Consider the following 21,124-nt stretch of genomic DNA (forward strand, 5'->3'; position numbering starts at 1 on the left):
ATTGAGCGGGAGCGAGATATATAGGGGCTTATCGAGAGTTTACCTAACTGGCGATTCCACTGGCGATCCCATGCAGTGCATGTGCTTTTTAGGTCATTGCGCAAGCGCAAGCCCTAGAAAGCGCGTGCACAATGCCACCAGCCGCCTGCCTGCCTGCCTCGCATTACCACATCAAAGGCAGCCCTCCCAGCGCATTTCTCACCCCCTAATTATTCACGGCCGGTCGGCCGTACTTTCAGTTTCACGGCCGCGTCTCAATCATGCCAAGTTACAAGCTTCATTTCTTTGTCTGCAATTTCACATTTATTTTCATTTATAGAGTTTTTTTTTTCTTCAATGTGGCTATTTATGTGCATTTTTATTTTATCAGCAAGTTTATATTGTTTAATTTTCAAGGATCCCCCGAGTAGGTGCTGCGGACCCCACTTTAAAGATCGATTTTACATTAGGCAAATGATGCTCGAAATTCCCAAATCTAAAATAACCCAAAGCAAAAAAGTAAACCATTTCTTTTCTCTCCTACTCTGTGGATCCAATGTCCCCATCTCCAGGTGACACGTTGCTTTGAAATGTTATAATCTCAAATATCTGTTTTTATCTGTCAAATCCATCCCTACATTAATCTCCTTAAGCCTCGCGTTCCTTTTCTTCTTTGCCGTCAGATTTATCCCTCTGACCACTTGTAATTTTACAAATCAGCCGATCGATTCCAAACAGTGTTGGAGAGAAGGGTTATGTGGCGGATATTTCTGGCTCAGTAAAACATGCTGAATTTCTTCTGGTGTCGTCTTCAGACGCTGGGACATCATTCAGCAGTGCCGGCATTTGTCTGTATTAACCTGCGTGGAAGGGAAGGGGCTTTATTTTAACATCCAGCTGGGCAGAAACAAAGGCCTGATTTAAAAGACCATCAGCCCGTCTTTTGTTCAAGCCATCTGAGCCTAACACCTAGATGCCAGTGCAATGGAAGAAAGCAGAGGCAGACGGCTAATTACTTCACACATACTTAAGCAAAACCTTTGGAGCCAGTTGTTTTAACTTTGTTTAGCTCCCTACGAAAGAGATGTGCTTACACATTTTTAATCTTGCCTCCCAAAGCAACACGACTTAAGATACCACGCCCCCTCATGTGAGACCTTCACACCCTCATCGCCGCTCTCCCCGCTCCGCCCCCTCCCCTGCCCGCCGTGTCGCATTTCTCCTCCCCCCTCCCCACAGCATTGCCCTCCGTCTTGTTCTCCTCCGTCTCTTGTTCCTTACCCCAGTTTCCCTTCCTCCTCGCCTCTCCTATTTCTTTATCTAAGCCCCTCGTATTCACTATAATACAGTCCACGTTGATTGAGCACAGGGTCAAAGAAAGGATTATTGTCATTACAATGGAAATGAAAACAAGGCATGCGCAACCCACCATCTACAACCCTTACATTAACATCGGTCAGTGATTGGTACAAAATAAGTACCCCTCTGTATATAATAAAAATGTCATGCCACATCCACCACCACATCCACCACCACATCCACCATCACCACCACATCCACCACCACATCCACCACCACCACATCCACCACAACCACATCCACCGCATGCACCACTGCATCCACCACCACATCCAACATCACCACCACATCCAACATCACCACCACATCCAACATCACCACCACATCCACCATCACCTCCACATCCACCATGACATCCACCACCCCATCCACCACCACCGCATCCACCACCACCACCGCATCCACCACCACATCCACCGCATCCACCACCACCACATCCACCGCATCCACCACCACATCCACCACCACATCCACCGCCACATCCACCATCACCACCACATCCACCACCACAGCCACATCCACCATGACAACCCCCGCCACATCCACCGCCACATCCACCACCACATCCACCACCACCACATCCACCACCACATCCAACACATCCACCACCACTTCCACCACCACCGCATCCACCACCGCCACCACATCCACCACATACACCATCACCTCCACATCCACCATGACATCCACCACCACATCCACCACATGCACCACCACATCCACCACCACCACATCCACCACCACCACATCCACCACCACCACATCCACCACCACATCCACCACCACATCCACCACCACCACCGCATCCACCACCACATCCACCATCACCCCACATCCACCATGACATCCACCGCCACATCCACCACCACCACATGCACCACCACCGCATCCACCACCACATCCACCACACCCACCACCACATCCACCACCACCACCACCACATACACCACCACCGCATCCACCCCCACATCCACCACCATCACTTCCACCACCATCACTTCCACCACCATCACTTCCACCACCACATCCACCCCCACTTTCACCACATCCACCACCACATCCACCCCCACTTTCACCACATCCACCACCACCATATCCCCCAGAACCAACACGTGTGTGTGTGTGTGTGTGTGTGTGTGTGTGTGTGTGTGTGTGTGTGTGTGTGTGTGTGTGTGTGTGTGTGTGTGTGTGTGTGTGTGTGTGTGTGTGTGTGTGTGTGTGTGTGTGTGTGTGTGTGTGTGTGTGTGTGTGTGTGTGTGTGTGTGTGTGTGTGTGTGTGTGTGTGTGTGTGTGTGTGTGTGTGTGTGTGTGTGTGTGTGTGTGTGTGTGTGTAAATGCAATGTTCTTGGATTTTCGTCACAATAAAATACACTGAACATAATCTTCACAAAAGTTATTTACAAACGTTTAAGCTATTGCCATTATAAATTACAATACATTTTATTTAAGTATTAATTATTTACAAAATTAAAAGCCATTGTTATTTGCAATATCAATACATCTAAGTCACGTAAATACAACACACATTGCATTACAAATGCTATTGGTGTCACATTTGCGAAAGTTAAAACTATTGACATTGTAACTGACAAAGCTATTACTTTTGCTATTTTCAAAACCAACACATCAATAAAAAATGTGTCATTTACAATACCAATTGCTCAAACTTTCCTAATGTGAGACCTATTGCATTTCCAATGCTTGTTTAGCAAGGGACCCACATCTAGGCATACCCTGCCAATTTAGGCCGAACGTTTTATTAGCAAGGGCCCCATGTCTGGGCATACCCTACCAACTTAGGGTTATCTTTTTTTGCAAGGGACCGACGTCTGGGCATACCCTGGCAACTTAGGACGAACCTGTGTTTTGTAGCCAGTGTATGACTACATGTCCTTAGCCAACCGTTGGGAGTGTTCAACCATCTTGTACCTAATTTTTCGGTTATTAGTGTAGTCCTAATAAACAGTGTTATGGTGCACAACTAAGCCCCCTCCGATCACTGTTGCACAAATGTGTTATTATCTCCCAATAACTAATAACACCATATATAAAGAATCTGTACTAACCGCTGTGCTTATGGCTAGTCAGATATATCTTGATTACAACTCTGAGGGTAAGCAATGATCTATGCATGAATTTCAATTGAGTATCCAAATCCAACATTGATTGTCACCACTTTGACCATTCAGTGTCTGTAAATTGTATTCTTAAACCTTATTCCCGTCTAGCATTTATTCCTAACACTTTCCTTAAGCTGTACTGACAGATGGCTGTGTCCAGTAATGTTATGGGTCTACTCACTTCACTTAATCTGTATAAATCTTATAGCGACCAACACTGGAATAATTTCCAGATACTATTTTGCAGCACTCACCATAGTGGCAAATAACCGGAATTAGTCTGATCTAACACCAAACCGGTCTTGGTGTAAGAATGTACCACCATTGAAAGGAGTCGTCCATCTTGAGGCAACCACCATTCTAAAGTCTGGCACATTTACATTTTAACTTAATGCCGCAAACCGTGGCAGGCTCATAGTTAAGCATCCACTTTTAACAGTTAAAGACTATTTTCATCTACCTGTCCCACATTTGTCAAAACAAACACACTAGTTATGAGACTTCAGGCCCCTTTTCACATGGTGACAGAAACATCCTACTTAAAGAGATCGGTCTGTGGCTTCCAGCTAACAAAGTGTTTTCTATTGGTTTGGTCGCCAAACTTTTGTGGTAAATATTTAATACGAAACTTCTACACCTAGCACAGTAAGCCCCTCTTGCTCATAGATTAGTTTAAGGGTTGTCAATTTTATTCTCAGTCTGGATATAGCCCATATTAAGGTAGTCCACATGCTGGTCAGTTCTTCATGAACTGAAGGACAAGTTACTTACCTATGGGAACGCCTTATCTGGTAAAGAAATAATCTAGCCTCAGATTCCTTACCATAGAATATTCCAGGCGTCAGGCTGGATCCAGAAGACACCCTCGCATGCCAGTAAGGGGCGTCTGTCAGCTCTGCGCAGCATTGACGGCACCGGAAGTGATGTCCGCATCACCTATATAGGCACACTGGCATCTGTTACTTTTCATGCCAGGAGCAAAGAGCCATAACGTGGTGTGATTAGAACAACTAGGGCCCTACAAGGGATCAGTCCTGACCCTACAAACCTGTCCGCAGGATGGGTGGATTGGTAAGGAATATGCGGCTAGATTATGTCTCTACCAGAAAAGGCGTTACTGAAGGTAAGTAGAGACATCAATAGAGACATTAAGCCGCAAATTCCTTACCTTAGAATGGATACCCAAGCAATAGAATTCTCAGAGAATGGACTGCGGACAAGTTTAGACCAGGAGGTCCTCCAAGATAGAGCGGCCATAAAGGCCATCCCTGCGGATTTGACTGTCCAGGCAGTAGTGCTTATTGAACGTGTGCAGTGACACCCATATTGCTGCCTGACAAATGTCAAGGACTGGAACATCACGTTGCAAAGCTGTGGTCGCAGTCTTAGCTCGGGTGGAATGAGCTGTTTCTAGGCCAGATCATTGCAAATTTTGATGCAGAAGATGACCCATCACAAGATAGTCTTTTTATGTACCACACAACCTTTCTTTGCTCCAACATACCCCACGAAGAGTTGGTTGACCACCCAGAACTCTTTAGTGGGGTCAAGGTAGAACAACAATGCTCTGTTTGGGTCCAGACGGTGGAGTTGCTACTCTTCTTTTGAGGGTGCGGAGAAGCATAAAATGGCCTGAGGCCTTTGCTCCACTCGAGATGAAAAGTGTTGCCGTGTGAGTGCTGCCCTAGAAACTCCAGCGTGCAAAACTGCTGGCATTGCACGTTTTCGGCAGAGGCACACAGATCCAACCAAGGCTATTCCTAATTACAAAAGAGGCCTTGCGCCACCTCCGGATAGAGACACCATTTATGATCCACTATTTATTTATTTTATTTATTTATTTATGGAATTTTTAATGCGCACTACTACCCTGAGGTGTCTAGGCGCAATGAGATACTCCAAGATACAGAGGTCAGGACACGATATTATAAGAAAGAGGCTATAAGCTCTTTTTGGCAGATGGTTAATATTAATAATATTATTGATTGAAGAGCCAGGTCTTCAGAGCCTTGCGGAAGCTAATCAGGGTTGGCGCAGTTTTAATGTCTAAGGGGAGTGAGTTCCACAATATTGGAGTTGCTACCAAAAATCGTCTGTCACCCCATGTTGCCGTTCTTGTGCGGGGTACAGACAGTTGATAGCTTGCTGCTGATCGTAGGTTTTTTTTAGGAATGTACACCTGAAATGCCTCCTTTAGGAACTTCGGTCCAGTCTGATGGATGGCCTTATAGGCAATGCACAAAGCTTTGAATTTGATCCTGCTCTCCACTCTTAGCCAATGGAGCTGACGTATGGCTGCCGAAGTGGAGTGGCGTCTGGGTATGTTGAGCAGTATCCGTGCTGCCATATTTTGGACAGATTGAAGCTTGTTCAGGATGCATTTATGCGTGTTGAAAAAGAGAGCATTTCCATAATCAAGCTTGGAAAACACTAAGGTAGTAATCAGTGTTTTTCCTGCTGATGCTGGTAAATACGGCAGAAGTTTTTTTATCTTTTTCAGCATGAAGAACGCCGCAGAGACCACCTTGTTAACATGATATCCAAAGGATAACTTGCTATCAAAAATCACTCCTAAATTCCTAACCTTGGCGTCTGGAACCGGAGGAGGGCCCATCTGACTGGGCCACCATGTCGGGGACCACTCTGGAGAGATATTACCAAAGGTCATCACCTCCGTTTTCTCCGCATTAAGCTTCAAACAGTTCCTGTGCATCCATGATTGTATGTCCAGTAACCCCTCCTGAAGCTTAGCTGCTACCACTGGGCCGTTCTTATGCACCGCCAGCACAAGCTGGGTGTCATCTGCGTAGGTTGACGGCGTAGGTTGATCTGCGTAGGTTGATCTGCACTAGGCATTGACGGCGGAGTTCGCCCACCCTGGCTTTCAGGGGACCTGCCAGGTGTTGAACCACCGGGGATATGCCATGTCTAGAGACACAGGGCCTCTTGACAAAGGGTCCAGAACCCCATCCACCCTGTTGGTCGCAGTACCACATGGCGGTGGGTTGTCCTTGAACACCACAACCAGCTTTCCCTTGATGGAAGGGTCCTCTAATCTCCACGTCTGCTAGATGGCCGCCCCAACCCAGGAGTGACGCATCTGTCACTACTGTGTGATCTGGTTGGAGAAGGGTGAGGGGGTTCAGCAACCCAGGGAACAGAGATGGGTGGGAGGGGGTCTCAGCTACACAAGGAACGGGGATGGGTGGGAGGGGGGCTCAGCAACAAAAGGAACGGGGGCAGGGGGCTCAGCGACACAGGTAACAGGGTGAGTGGGAGGGGGGTCAGTGACACAGGTAACAGGGTGGGTGGGAGGGGGTCAGTGACACAGGTAACAGGGTGGGTGGGAGGGGGTTCAGTGACACAGGTAACAGAGTGGGTGGGAGGGGGGGTCAGTGACACAGATAACAGGGTGGGAGGGGGTCAGCGACAGGTAACGGGGTGGGGGAGGGGGACTCCGCTACACAGGTAACGGGGTGGGTGGAAGGGGGGAATCAGCGACACAGGTAACGTGGTGGGTGGGAGGGGGGATCAGCGACACAGGTAACGGGGTGGGTGGGAGGGGGGATCAGCGACACAGGTAACGGGGTGGGTGGGAGGGGGGACCAGTGACACAGGTAACGGGGTGGGTGGGAGGGGGGATCAGCGACACAGGTAACGGGGTGGGTGGGAGGGGGGGATCAGCGACACAGGGAATGGGGTGGGTGGGAGTGTGGTCTTTCACAGGGAAGTGGGGGGCAGCGACACAAGGAACGGGGGTGGGAGAGAGGGTCAGCGACACGGAACAGGGGTGGGAGGGAGGTTCAGCGACACAAGGAACAGGGTTGGGAGGGAGGGTCAGCAACACAAGGAACAGTGGTGGGAGGGAGGGTCAGCGACACAAGGAACAGTGGTGGGAGGGAGGGTCAGCGAAACAAGGAACAGGGGTGGGAGGGAGGGTCAGCGAAACAAGGAACAGGGGTGGGAGGGAGGGTCAGTGAAACAAGGAACAGGGGTGGGAGGGAGGGTCAGCGACACAAGGAACAGGGGTGGGAGGGAGGGTTAGCGACAAGGAACAGGGGTGGGAGGGAGGGTCAGCGACACAAGGAACAGGGGTGGGAGGGAGGGTCAGCGACACAAGGCACAGGGGTGGGAGGGAGAGTCAGCGACACAAGGAACAGGGGTGGGAGGGAGGGTCAGTGACACAAGGAACGGGGGTGGGTGGGAGGGACATTCCTGCCGCATAAGGAAAAGGGGGGAGGGAGGGTCAGCGACACAAGGAACGGGGTGGGAGGGACGTTCAGCGACACAAGGAACGGGGGTGGGTGGGAGGGACGTTCAGCGACACAAGGAACGGGGGTGGGTGGGAGGGACGTTCAGCGACACAAGGAACGGGGTGGGTGGGTCAGCGACACAAGGAACGGGGGTGGGAGGGAGGTCAGCAACACAAGGAACAGGGGTGTGGGAGAGAGGTCAGCGACACAAGGAATGGGGTGGGTGGGAGTCAGTGACACAAGGAACAAGGATGGGTGGGAGGCGGGTCAGCGACACAAGGAACGGGTGCGGGTGGGAGGGAGGTCAGCGACACAAGGTGTGGGTGGGAGGGGGTCAGTAACACAAGGAACAAGGATGGGTGGGAGGCGGGTCAGCGACACAAGGAACGGGTGTGGGTGGGAGGGAGGTCAGCGACACAAGGAATGGGGATGGGAGGGGGTCAGCGACACAGGAACTGGGTGTGTGGGAGGGGGTCAGCGACAATAAATGAGGGTGGGATGGGGGTCAGCAACACAAGGAAGGGGGTGGGTGTGATGGGCTCAGAGACAATGGAAATGGGGGTTGGAGTGGGTTCAGCAACCCAGAGGTGGGGTAAACAACATAGGGAACAGGGATGGCTGGGAGGGTGGGGGGTCAGCAACCCAGGGAATGGGAGTGGATAGGAGGTGGGGATAAGGCGACACAGGGAACGGGGGTGGGAGGGGGGGGGATCAGCAACACAGGGAACGGGGTGGGTGGGAGGGGGGGGTCAGCAACACAGGGAACGGGGGTGGGTGGGAGGGGGAAATCAGGGGGGAATCAGCGACACAGGGAACAGGGGTGGGTGGGAGGGGGGAATCAGCGACACAGGGAACAGGGGTGGGTGGGAGGGGGGGAATCAGCGACACAGGGAACAGGGGTGGGTGGGAGGGGGGGAATCAGCGACACAGGGAATGGGGTGTGTGGGAGGGGGGGAAAATCAGCGACACAGGGAACCGGGGTGGGTGGGCGGGTGGAATCAGCGACAAAGGGAACGGGGGTGGGTGGAAACGTGGATCAGAGACACAGGGAACGGGGGTGGGTGGGAGGGGATGTCCTCAAACCCAGAAAACAGAGCATGTGGATATTGGCACTGGGAAACCTTGGATTTTAAAGACTCACACGAATTGTAATTCAGACAAAGTCATTTACATGATCACCTGCCCTTGCTCTTTGAGATATATCGGCATGACGACACGAAAGATCAAGCTGAGAATTAGTGAGCACAAAAGCACGATTAGGTGTAATAAACAGTCCACACGCCTTACAAACCACTTTCTCAGCCTTAAACATAAGGCGGAAGACATGAAGTGGATAGTGCTCGAGCGACCTTTTGTTCCATCACATGTCAGCAACATTGCGAGGTTTCTTTTTGTTAAAGAACAAAAATGGATTTACAGACCTAAGTGTGATAGCCAGGGACTTAATGATGAGATTCCATGGGTGACTCTGAATTTCTCCCATTGGTTCTTTACTTTTGATATAGGATTAACGTATGAGGTCTTTACGTGCTATCACGTGCTATCACTTTTCACCTTCGTCTGTTGGTAAGACCTCAATCTTGTCTTGCTTTGTATATATTAACATAAAGTCCTCTGCTAGTGTTGAGTCAGGTCATATCACAAGGCCTACGAGTGCAGCTTTGCATGATCTTTTTAACAATGACTTAGTTTTACTATCTAACACTAGCAGATCATGCAATAGAGGCCTTGTTTTTTAGACATTTGTCACTGTGTGTTTTGCGTTTGCAACTAATTTGTATGAGTTTACATTAACATCCACATTAACACCTACTTTGTCAATATCTTTACAGTTTATTTCGGCACCTAGTAGGCGCCGATTCTATGGTTTTACAATTACTTTTATTCATTCTGCTAATAACTTTAGCCTTTTTTGCATTGCTAGCATTCCTGGGAGCTTAGTGACAACGTCCGATAGACTACAACTCCCAGTGAGTGTGTAGTTCTATCGGTCTCTGCGCGCATGCGCAGACTGAACCAGGAAGCAGTGTCGTGCCTCGGATTTTTAGGGACACGACCTTCGCTTGTTGCAGCTAACTGGCCTGGTTTCCTTGATAGGATTGCCAGTCGACGGTGGTAATCTATGCCTCGATCGATCATTGGGTATTTTCGGTCATTGGATCATTGGGCATTTCCCATCAAGTGTGTAGTTTTATCGTTCTTGGACGCATGCGCAGATAGTCTCAAGAAGTAGTGTTGTGCTTCCGTGACTCTTCCGACGAACTACGGTAACTGAATATTACTGGCCCGGCCCCCTTACGGGCAGTACAAGTGATGCTTTAACCTCGTTTCACTACTAATCAGTAAGCGTATTTAATGGGACCACACCTGCCCGTCCGGTTACCTCCCCCTCGGCTTGGTTCCAGCCAGAGGCACCGACGGACAGGTGAGGCTGCAGGGGTTGTCATCTTGACTCTCTCTATTGTCTTTATTCTCAGGTATTCATGAAGGTATCTTACCAGCGTTGTTGGTTTGGTTTGCTTGCCTTTATGGTCGGGTGGCATGCTGCAGTAAAGAACAAGTTACTTACCTTCGGTAACGCTTTTTCTGGTAGATACTATATCTGCCTGTGGATTCCTCACCTTGTGAATACCCCTTGCGTCAGCAACATTCGGAAATTCTTTTTTCGTAGCCTCGCGCCGACGTGGACTCCTGACGTCATAGAGACACGACCTCGCTCGCGACTCCGGTGACGTCACCGACGCCTATAATAGGCCCACGCCGGCGTGATGACATCAGTTCCGCCCTTTTTTCCGTGCCATCGAGGCACACGGACGGACCAATGACAGTAGAAATATACAAGTATACATAGTACACAATAATCAAGGCAAAACACACAGTGTTAAGCAAAAGCAGGAAAGAAATTGGAACATTTCCTTGACAACAAAATATATATACATTACATTACAGTAACTCTGGCAAAGAAGAGTGGACAACGGGGAGGCGGGTGGGTCAGTGAGGAATCCACAGGCAGATATAGTATCTACCAGAAAAAGCTTTACCGAAGGTAAGTAACTTGTTCTTCTGATAGATACATCTGCCGTGTGGATTCCTCACCTTGTGAATAGAGTCCCACAGCAGTCCCCACTCCCGGAGGAGGGTGTCCACTCTTCTAGACCAGGAAATCCTGAAGGACAGAGCGTGCAAAATGACCGTCCCTCCTCACCTCGGAATCCAAGCAGTAATGCTTCGTGAAAGTGTGGAGGGAAGACCAAGTTGCCGCTCTACAAATATCCTCAACAGGCACACCTCTAGCCAATGCTGAGGTCGAAGATTTAGCTCTAGTTGAATGAGCCCTTATACCCTCTGGTGGTTCCTTACCGGCCAAAGAGCAGCAGATCTTTATGCAGAGGACGATCCATCTCGATAAAGTTCTTTTATGGACCGCTCTTCCTTTCTTGCAGCCAGCAAATCCAACGAAGAGCTGGTCCTCCAAACGAAAGTCCTTGGATCTGTCCAAGTAAAAGGACACCGCCCTCTTAGGGTCCAGACGGTGCAGTCTCTCTTCCTCCTTAGAAGGGTGAGGGGGAGGATAGAAGGAAGGTAAAGTAATGGACTGTCCTAGGTGGAAGGGAGTTACCACCTTAGGCAGAAAAGCAGCCCTGGTCCTGAGAACCATTCGATCAGCATGTATGGACAAGAAAGGGGGCTTGTGACAAAGAGCTTGAAGCTCACTTACCCTCCTTGCCGAGGTTATTGCAACGAGGAAGACCGTTTTAAGGGTAAGAAGCCTCAAGGGACATTTGTGGAGAGGCTCGAAAGGAGCACCCATCAAAAAGGTCAAGACCAGATTCAAGTCCCACTGAGGCACAATAAAAGGGACAGGAGGAAACTTATTAATAAGGCCCTTTAAGAACCTTAAAACCACAGGTGACTTAAAAAGAGAAGGCTGGTCAGGCAAACAGAGAAAAGCTGACAGCGCAGAAAGATAGCCCTTCACTGTAGCAACGGCAAGACCCTGTTGCGCCAGAGAAAGGGCAAACTGGAGAACGTGAGACAAATGGGCCTTCAAAGGATCAATAGACCTTTCCCCACACCACGAGACAAATTTCGCCCATCTATAAGAATAGATGGACTTAGTGGAGTCACGCCTGGCTGACAAGATGACATCCACAACGTCAGGCGGGAGGGAAAAGGAAATCAGGTTGCCCCGCTCAATCTCCAGGCATGAAGGTGCAATGTCTGGAGGTGGGGGTGTAGAACCTGCCCCTCCATCTGAGAGAGGAGGTCTGCCCTGTGAGGGAGACGGAGCGGCGGGTGAGAGGAGAGGTGGAGAAGATCTGTATACCACACCCTTCTTGGCCAATCCGGGGCGACCAATATGACTTGGGCCCGGTCTAGGCGAATCTTCCTCAGAACCCGAGGAATCAAGGGTATGGGGGGAAACGCGTAAAGGAGTTGACCTTTCCAACTCAACTGAAACGCGTCCCCCAAGGCTCCTTGCATCGGATACTGGAGACTGCAGAAAGACAGGCAGTGCGCATTCTCGTGAGTGGCGAACAGGCCCACCCGAGGAGTCCCCCACATCTGAAAGATGTCGTGAACAACCTCCGGGTGAAGCCTCCACTCGTGGTCGGCAGAGAACTGCCGACTGAGACTGTCTGCACGAACGTTCAACACCCCGGCCAGATGATTTGCCATTAGACAAATCTGATGGTCCTGAGCCCAGGACCAGAGACGCAGAGCCTCTCTGCAGAGACACTGCGACCCCACTCCTCCCTGCTTGTTGATGTACCACATCGCGGTCGTGTTGTCCGTTAGGACCTGAACAGACTGACCGCGAAGGGAAGGGAGGAAGGCCTTGAGCGCCAAACGTATCGCCCGCAATTCTAGAAGGTTGATGTGAAGCAACCTTTCCTCTGGAGACCAAAGGCCCTTGACCTCCAGATCCCCCAGATGAGCACCCCACCCGAGAGTGGATGCATCCGATATCACCGTGGCCACCGATGGGGGAAGTTGAAAAGGCTTTCCTTGGGACAGATTGCCTTCCACGCCCCACCAAGACAGATCCGCTGCAGCTTCTCTGGAGATCCTCACTGACTCCCTGAGATCTCCGTTGTGCTGATACCACTGCTTGCGGAGGCACCACTGGAGCGCCCTCATGCGCCAGCGTGCATGGTTGACCAACAGAATGCATGAAGCCATCAGACCGAGCAGGCGAAGGACCTTCAGGACTGGAACGACCGCTCCATTGTAAAATAAAGGAATCATCTCCCGTATGTCGCGAATCCTTTGAGGGGGAGGGAATGCACGACATACGGTTGTGTCCAGTACTGCACCTATGAACAGGTTGCGCTGGGAGGGCACCAGGTGAGACTTGGGTACATTTATTGAAAAACCCAACCTGTACAACAACTGGGTTGTCTCCTGCAGATGATGAAGCACAATCTCTGACGACTCCGCTTTGATCAGCCAATCGTCCAGATACGGGAATACCGGAATCCCCGATCTTCTGAGATGCGCCGCCACCACTGCCATCACCTTGGTGAAGACCCGAGGTGCAGTAGTAAGTCCAAACGGAAGGACCGCAAACTGGTAGTGTTGTGACCCAACCGTAAAACGGAGATACCTCCTGTGCGACTTCAGGATTGGGATGTGAAAGTACGCATCCTGCAAGTCGAGTGACACCATCCAGTCTTCTTCCAGCAGAGCCTGAAGAACCTGAGCAAGGGTGAGCATCTTGAATTTCTCCTGCTTCAGATAAAAATTCAAGATCCTGAGATCCAGGATCGGACGAAGCCTGCCATCCTTCTTGGGAATCAGGAAATACCGGGAGTAGCATCCCTGACCCCTTTCCTGCTCTGGAACCACCTCTATCGCACCTTTTCTCAAAAGTGTTTGGACTTCCTCCTGTAGGAGTAACAGATGTTCCTCTGAGCAATATCCCTGGCAAGGAGGGTAATTGGGAGGGAATTCCCGAAAGGGAAGGGCATACCCATTTTCTACGAGATTGAGAACCCAAAGATCTGATGTAACTGATTCCCAATCTCGTAGAAAATAGGTAAGCCGACCCCCCACTGGACCCACATGATCCTGAATGGCGGATCTAGGGCTGCTTTTCTGTGGCTGGGGGGTTGGAGGAGGTGGAGGAGGAAGAGACCTGACGACCTCGAGGACGTGATCTCTGTTTCCCTCTGTAAGACCTATACAAGGTATTCTGCTGCTGCTGTTGTTGCTGCTGCTGCTGAGCGGGTCTATACGACCGAAAGGAAGAGCGACCAAACCCTCTAAACTTTCTGGTCGTAGAACCCCTGACCTGAAGGCCAAGAGATCTAGCAGTTGCCCTGCTGTCCTTGAATCTCTCCAAGGCCGTGTCTGCCTTCTTCCCAAAAAGCCCCTCGCCATCGAAAGGCAAATCCAAATATGCAGACTGCACATCAGCTGAAAAGTCAGATGACTTCAACCAGGCTGAACGCCTCGTGGCAACCGCCGTGCCCATGATCCTTGCCACAGAATCTGTTGTATCAAGTCCACTTTGGATGACCTGACGAGCCGCTGCCTGAGTGTCAGATAAAGCCTCTTCAAAGTCCTTTCTACTAGCCTCAGGAACCTTAGGGACCAAAGAACTTATAGAGTCCATAAGAGCATGGATGTATCTTCCCATGAGGCAAGTGGCGTTAGAAGACTTCAAAGCCATGCTGGACGAAGACCTGATCTTGTTTCTTGGCCTCTTTGTCGCCAGGCACCTGCGGAAAAGCCCCAACAGACTTCTTAGAGCAAGCGGCCTGAATTACCAAACTTTCAGGGGAAGGATGCGAAGATAAGAAAGCAGGATCCTCAGGAGCCACTCTATACCTCCTAGCCACACTTTTTGCAACCGCAGGAGCAGAAAAAGGCTTTTTCCAAACTTCCATTATAGGATCCTTTAAGGCATCGTTAAATGGGAGCAAAGGTTCTACTGACGAACTAGGAGAATGGAGAACCTCTGTCAACAAATTCGATTTAAACTCGACAGAGGGCAAAGTCAGACCTAAAAGTCCTGCTGCCTTCTTCATGACAACATGATAAGGTTGAACATCTCTCGAGGGAGCATCAGGTCCAGAAGGCAAAGACCACTCCGGAGAAAACTCAAGACCACTAGCATCCGCCAGGTCTTCGAAACAATCCCCTTCCAGTTCACCTTCCTCCACCTCAGAAGATGAATCATTAACTCTCTGCTCCTCCAGAAGTGGTTGAGCCTCTCTACGAGATCTCATTTTGACTCGAAGTGCAGTCGAATCCAACGCCGAATTCGACGGCGCCGGAGCAGACTTCGGAATCGAATCCGAGGGCTTGGAAGGCTGCCCCATAGAATCCAAGGGAGTCGGTGACGCCGGGACCGGAGTCGTCGACTTCGGCCGAGCCGGCGTCGACCTCGGTGGAGCTTGGTACTGCCACAACGGAGTCGGAGCCGGCATATACGGCATGAAGGGTGCCGGAGCATATGAGTGTGGAACACCCAAATTGAAAGCCATTGGACCCATGGGACCCGAAGGTGCTCCAGAGGGGTGCCACGACCTCGAGAAAACACCATACATCGCGTTTAAAAACGCAGAAGGGTCCTGACCTGGAGTCGGGAATGGTGGATGCTCAGGCTGACCTCGAGGCACATTAGAATCTGTTTCCTCAACAGGATTCGAAGCCCCTTCCTCAACAGGAACTCCATCGGTGTCTTCCGGAGCCGGAGATGGAGCCGGAGATGGAGCCGGAGTCGGAGCCGGAGACGGAGCCGGAGTCAGATCTGGAACTGGAGTCGGAGAATGGACCACCGACTCCGAAGGTGAAGCCTCACCTACCGACTCATGAGGAGGAATCACTTTCGACTTCATCCTTTTAGGAGACTTTGATCTGGAATGATGACGTGATCCGTGTCTCCTCTTCTTATGCTTCTTGTGGGAACCGGAAGCATGACCGGATGATGACTTCGAGGCCGACGCCTCTCGAGACCTTGACCTGGATCTCGACCTCGACTTCTTCGGATGCTTTGAGGATCTTTTAACCTTACTTGCTTTAAGTTTGGCAACAAGAAGTTTAGATTCCCTCTCACGAAGAGCCTTCGGATTCATCTTTTGACAAGATGAACAATCATCGACGTCATGATCCGAGCTTAAACACCAGATACAGTCTTGGTGAGGGTCCGTAACGGACATCATCTTCCCGCATTCTCTGCAAGGCTTAAAACCGGTCTTCTTTGTCGACATGACAATATCTGAGAATTGGAGAATCGAAGAAACGAAGTAACAATGTACTAAGGCTACAGAGTATCCCGAAACCGTTAGCGTCGACGACGCGGAAAAAAGGGAACTGATGTCATCACGCCGGCGTGGGCCTATTATAGGCGTCGGTGACGTCACCGGAGTCGCGAGCGAGGTCGTGTCTCTATGACGTCAGGAGTCCACGTCGGCGCGAGGCTACGAAAAAAGAATTTCCGAATGTTGCTGACGCAAGGGGTATTCACAAGGTGAGGAATCCACATGGCAGATGTATCTATCAGAAGGGGTTTGCTGCTTGAATTAAAATTGTGTATATTGTCAACACCATTAGAAAGAATACAGGATAGTCATGTACTATCTCTTTGTAAGCATGATAAGAGGTATTTATTTGAGCAACCACTGTTTCCTCTTTTACCTTTTCATCAGCGTGGGCTCTTGAAGTCAGACCTTGGTCGGGGGTGATTTAAGTCACAAGGTTCATTTTTAATATTTTTGTATGTAAAATGGAAGACAGGCACAAAGGGATTTTACTCTTGTGTGATTGTTGTGTTTACCCACGATACAGAGCGGGGCCTCATCCACTGAGCAGTTGCCAGGTGAGGTGAGGAGTACTCCCACATAAAGCTGGGTGAGTACTAACAAATATTTTCAAATAGGTCTTATATTGCACTATTTCACTTAGCCACTAATCGGGCACCATATTGTCTACTTCTTTGACAGTATTATTGTTGAGACAATGATTGATAGGATTATCGTGTGTCAGGGATTGATGCTAATTATTTTAACATTTATTTTTAGGAAAGAAATTACACATCCTGTGATAATCAAAGTTTATATTCATCTCCGAATCACAGGCACTGGTAGGGTGTATCGTACCAATTATTTAGTTGTTTATTAATTTCTTTGTACAGTTTTTTACAATATTTGCAATAGCGTTATCACCAATCGGTCCTGACGAAAGCCTGGTTAGTGACACCTGTATGGTTGAAACATGTAGACCTATTTCCCTATTGCTATAGATAGTTATTTTTTCAAACTATCTGCACCTGTAGGGAGCGTGGCCAAGCAGCATGGCCATCAAGACATGAGCTCCTTCGGCTCCTGACAGGCCAGCACTGAAATCCTGTAACTAATCCTTAAGTAGGGTGCTCGAACCGGGTTTGCGGGGATCTAGGAGTCTCTGCAACCAAGGGGCACATCCTGATCGGTGGTTCACCTACACGGTGCTCTGTGGACGGCTGTCGCGGCTCGGGCCATGGGACTGGTGGACTGGATCGATGCGAGGCCGGGCTGCGGCCTATGTCAGCGTGGGCGGAACGCGATCCTGGTGCCCGTCACCGCCTGCCCTGGGCGAAGTGTTTCGGCGAGGGAGGCGCCCACTGCCATCGGGGGCCTCCCGGGAAGAGCTGGGTTCCTGCGACGCGACCGGACCCTGCGTGTGAACGGCTGGTGAAGTGAAGTGCAGCGAGAACGTCGAGGGTTGCCGTGGGGGCTGAGCCCGTCTGCGGTGGCGTCCGGGCAGGCCCTGGAGGTGTGCACTGGTTACCGGGGGCAGGGGGAGTGCCCTAGGCGGTGGTGGACCGGGCCGGAGGGCCGGCGGACGGCTGCTACGGCGCTGAGCCCCTGCGGCTGGAGGACTGGACCTACGCGAGGCCGGGGATGCGGCCTGCCTTGCCGTGAGGAGGCCTTGAGCTGGGGCCTGCTGCAGGCTGCACTGGCCGCGTGGTGGCGGGGCGGGAGGCGCCCACTGACATCGGGGACCTCCCTTGAGGGGCTGCGCCCTCGTCCTGCTCCCGGCACCTGCAAGAAAGCAAAGGAGGAGATGGGAAGCTGCGGGAGATCTGGGGACCGGTACCGGCCTATTCGCGGAGGGGGCGGACCTTTAGACCCCTGCTTGATCCTTGTTGTTTGCCTTTGGACTACGGAGCGTGAGTGGAGGCGGCCCAGGACTGGACCCTGGATTCAGCTTATCTGCTGTCCTAGCGCGGTTCCCACTATCCTTGGGGGGTTCCCTGAGGGGAGGTGAGCCCCTGCGTCGCATCTGGCCTCCGCGGAGCCTTTGGGGCCTGGCAGCTTGGACTCTGCAACCCGGAGCTGGGGGTCCTTTCCTGCATGCACAGGGGATTCTACTGAAGACGCAGTGGTGAGTGGGGAGTGGTGGCGCTTGAGGCTACAGCTGCACAGGACCAGGGGAACAGCCCCGGGCTCTTCACATTTCCCTGAGCCATTGGGTGGGACTGCCCAGAGACACCTTTGACACTCGCGGGCCCCGGTGCGGTCCCTTCAAGCTACTGCGATGGGTAAAGACAGGTTGCCCGGCGCCTCTCTGCCTAACACCATTACGCAATACACCACTCAGCGACTCCCTTCGCAGCGGATCACGCGTCAGTCGGGACAGGATGGGGAGAGTGATGCGGCCAACGATCCCTCCCGGCAGAACTATTGCAGGCGATACAGGGGTCCCGTTCCGCCCTCAGTCTCCATTGATGTGAACTTGCTACGGGCGGATCTGCGGAAAGTGGCGGATAAGGTCTCTACTGCGGAGGGGGATATCGTCCAGCTGCAGGGGGGAACTGGCTTCCCTGAAGAAGACAGTCTCCCAGCTCACCGCCACGACGGGGGCGCTGGAACGTAGGGCGGAAGATGCGGAAGGAGAGGGCACGCCGCAGTAACATCAGGGTCCTTGGCATTCCGGAACGCTCGGAGATGGGCAATCGGAGTGCCTTCTGGAGCACTGGATCCGTACAACACTCTGCCCCACGGGCCTGTCTGAGGTCTTTGTGATTGAGCGGGCCCACAGGGCGCTGGTCCCGGCGCCGAGACCGGGCGCTCCACCGCGAGCCCTCATCACTAAGGTCCTGAACTATCGGGATAGGGACTGCATCCGAAGAGCGGCTAGGGAAATGGCGAACCTCAACTTTGAAAACGCCAGGGTTTTTATCTACCCGGATTATACCCACCAAGTACAGGAACAGCGGAAATCCTTCCTAGCAGTTAGGCAGTAACTCCGGGAGTTGCACTTGCAGAACATGCTACTTTACCCTGCTAAGCTTAAGGTCATACCCCAAGGAAAAGCACACTTCTTTGAAGCCCCGGAGGAGGTATGGGAGTGGCTGGAGATTAGGGGGGATACCCTCCCACCGGGCGAACGGGGAGAAGCCCGGAGTGCGTGGGGGACACGGCCATCGAGGAGGTGCAGTAACAGGCGCAGAAATTCATCAGCGGCTGCTGTTCACGAGGAGAGACAGTGAATCACGGTGGGAGACGATGGGGCCCTTCGCCTGGAGTCGTCGGGCCGACGGCCGTCCTGCGTTGTCGGTGGCTTCTCTTCGGGATGCCGGACTGGTCCCGGAAACTCTTCAGTCCACCACTGACACTCTTCCACTGATACGGTCCCTGAAACAGTCAGGGGCTTGGTTGCTACCTCCACGGTACCGCCCTGAAGGACGTGCTCTACTGTGTTCTGGACTGCAATGATCTGTGCGCTATGACAGGCCTATCTGGAGCCATTCACGATAGTAAGTATTTTGGGGGTGATTGGATCTGGGGGGGGGGGGAGGGGGGAGTGCTGATACTAGGGGTGCGGGGTTTCTGAGAGTTGCGCCTATACATCTTCTGATGGTTTGAGTCCCTACATCTGGTGTTGAGACAGCTAGTTGTGTCGGGAGTAGGGTGGGGGGAGGGAAGTTCTCTTCTCCACTTGTTGGGCGGTTCAGCCCGGTTGGGCGTATGGGGTGGCTGTGCACGTCCTGGCACCAGCATGGGAAGGGCGTATCTGCATGTTTTGTTGTTGCCAGTATATTGCTCGCGGGAGGGGGGTGGTTGATGTTTTGGGAGGGGTTGTTGGGGGGGTATGTTGCAGGCATCGTACGTATTGCATTTCGGGCACAGGATCGGGGTGGCTATATGGGTAGAGGACTATGGCTTGTTCAGACACATCACCATACATGGGATATAAGTTCTTGAGCTAGAACGTGAGGGGGCTGGGTACATGCACCAAAAGGTATAGGGTCCTGGCCTCCCTTCACAGGCACAAGGTATCAATTGCGTGCCTCCAGGAAACTCACCTCACGGACGATGGGGTCCAAAAATTGGGGAGAAAGTGGCGGGGTCAGGTGTTCCACTCCTCGTTTTTTACATATGCCAGGGGGGTCCTAGTATGGGTGGCACCTGGGGTCCCGTTTGCTGTCCAATATGTGGAAGTGGACATTCACGGGAGGTACCTGCTCCTCCGGGCGAAGCTAGATGGCAGGGACATCACCATACTGAACTCGTATGCGCCCAACACGAATGACCCGGTCTTTTTCCAGTCTCTCCAGGAGGTTCTGATTCCAGACCTGGAGGCACCAGTGCTTTGGTTTGGGGATTTTAACTGTGTCCTGGACCCCGCTCTCGACAGGTTCCTGCCCCGAGCTGGCACAAAACCACGAATGACAGCAAAACTAAGGGAGGTCATGAGGAATATAGGAGCCCTTGATGGTTGGCGTCAGAGAAACCCGACTAAGAAGGTGTATACCGGTTTTTCTTCCACTCACAATACACATAGTCGCTTGGACAGGGTCCTAGTTGCAAACACGGGGTCAAACATGTCACTTGAGGTTACACATCAGGCCCGTTTCCTATCTGATCACTCTCCGGTGGCGTGTGTGGTGAATTGGGGGGCTCCGTTCTATCGCCCCCGGACCTGGAGGTGCCAACGGAGATCCTTCAGGACCAGGTGGGGAAACATCATATAGAGACCGCTATCAACGACTACGTGGGTCTCAATTGGGGGGGGGAGCACACATTAGCCACGAGATGCGACGCCTTAAAGGCGGTGGTGAGAGGGGCGTGCATGGGCCTCACCTACGGGGTTCGGAGACAGCTCCACCGGGAATTACAGGATGCGGAGAGCAGCCTCTTAGACCTGCAAACCTCGGAGACTCCTGATGCTCTACCGCAAGAAGAGGAGCAGGATGCTCTGACTCGCATTCATGATATCCTGGAACGGCTTGACAAATACACCCTCACCCAATATAGACAGCACTTTCACAGGGAGGGTGATAAATCAGGTCGCCTATTGGCCTGGATTCTTCGTCAGGAGCAGGCCCCGGAGAGAATTGTGGCCCTGAGGGGGCCTGCAGGAGGAGTGGTCCACTCAGAAGTGGGCATCCTACGGGTTCTCCAGTCTCACCTACAGCGG

The 21,124-nt window shown here is 51.7% G+C and overlaps 1 protein-coding gene across 2 annotated transcripts in view; it reads right to left on the reverse strand.

Moving 5' to 3' along the window:
• CCPG1 (cell cycle progression 1) overlaps positions 1-21,124 on the reverse strand; it is a 387,788-nt gene that overhangs the window by 30,132 nt on the left and 336,532 nt on the right. The gene's annotated exons all lie outside the window — the stretch shown is intronic.

This window comes from Lissotriton helveticus, chromosome 3_2 (genome assembly GCF_964261635.1).
Source record: "Lissotriton helveticus chromosome 3_2, aLisHel1.1, whole genome shotgun sequence".
NCBI lineage: Eukaryota > Metazoa > Chordata > Amphibia > Caudata > Salamandridae > Lissotriton > Lissotriton helveticus.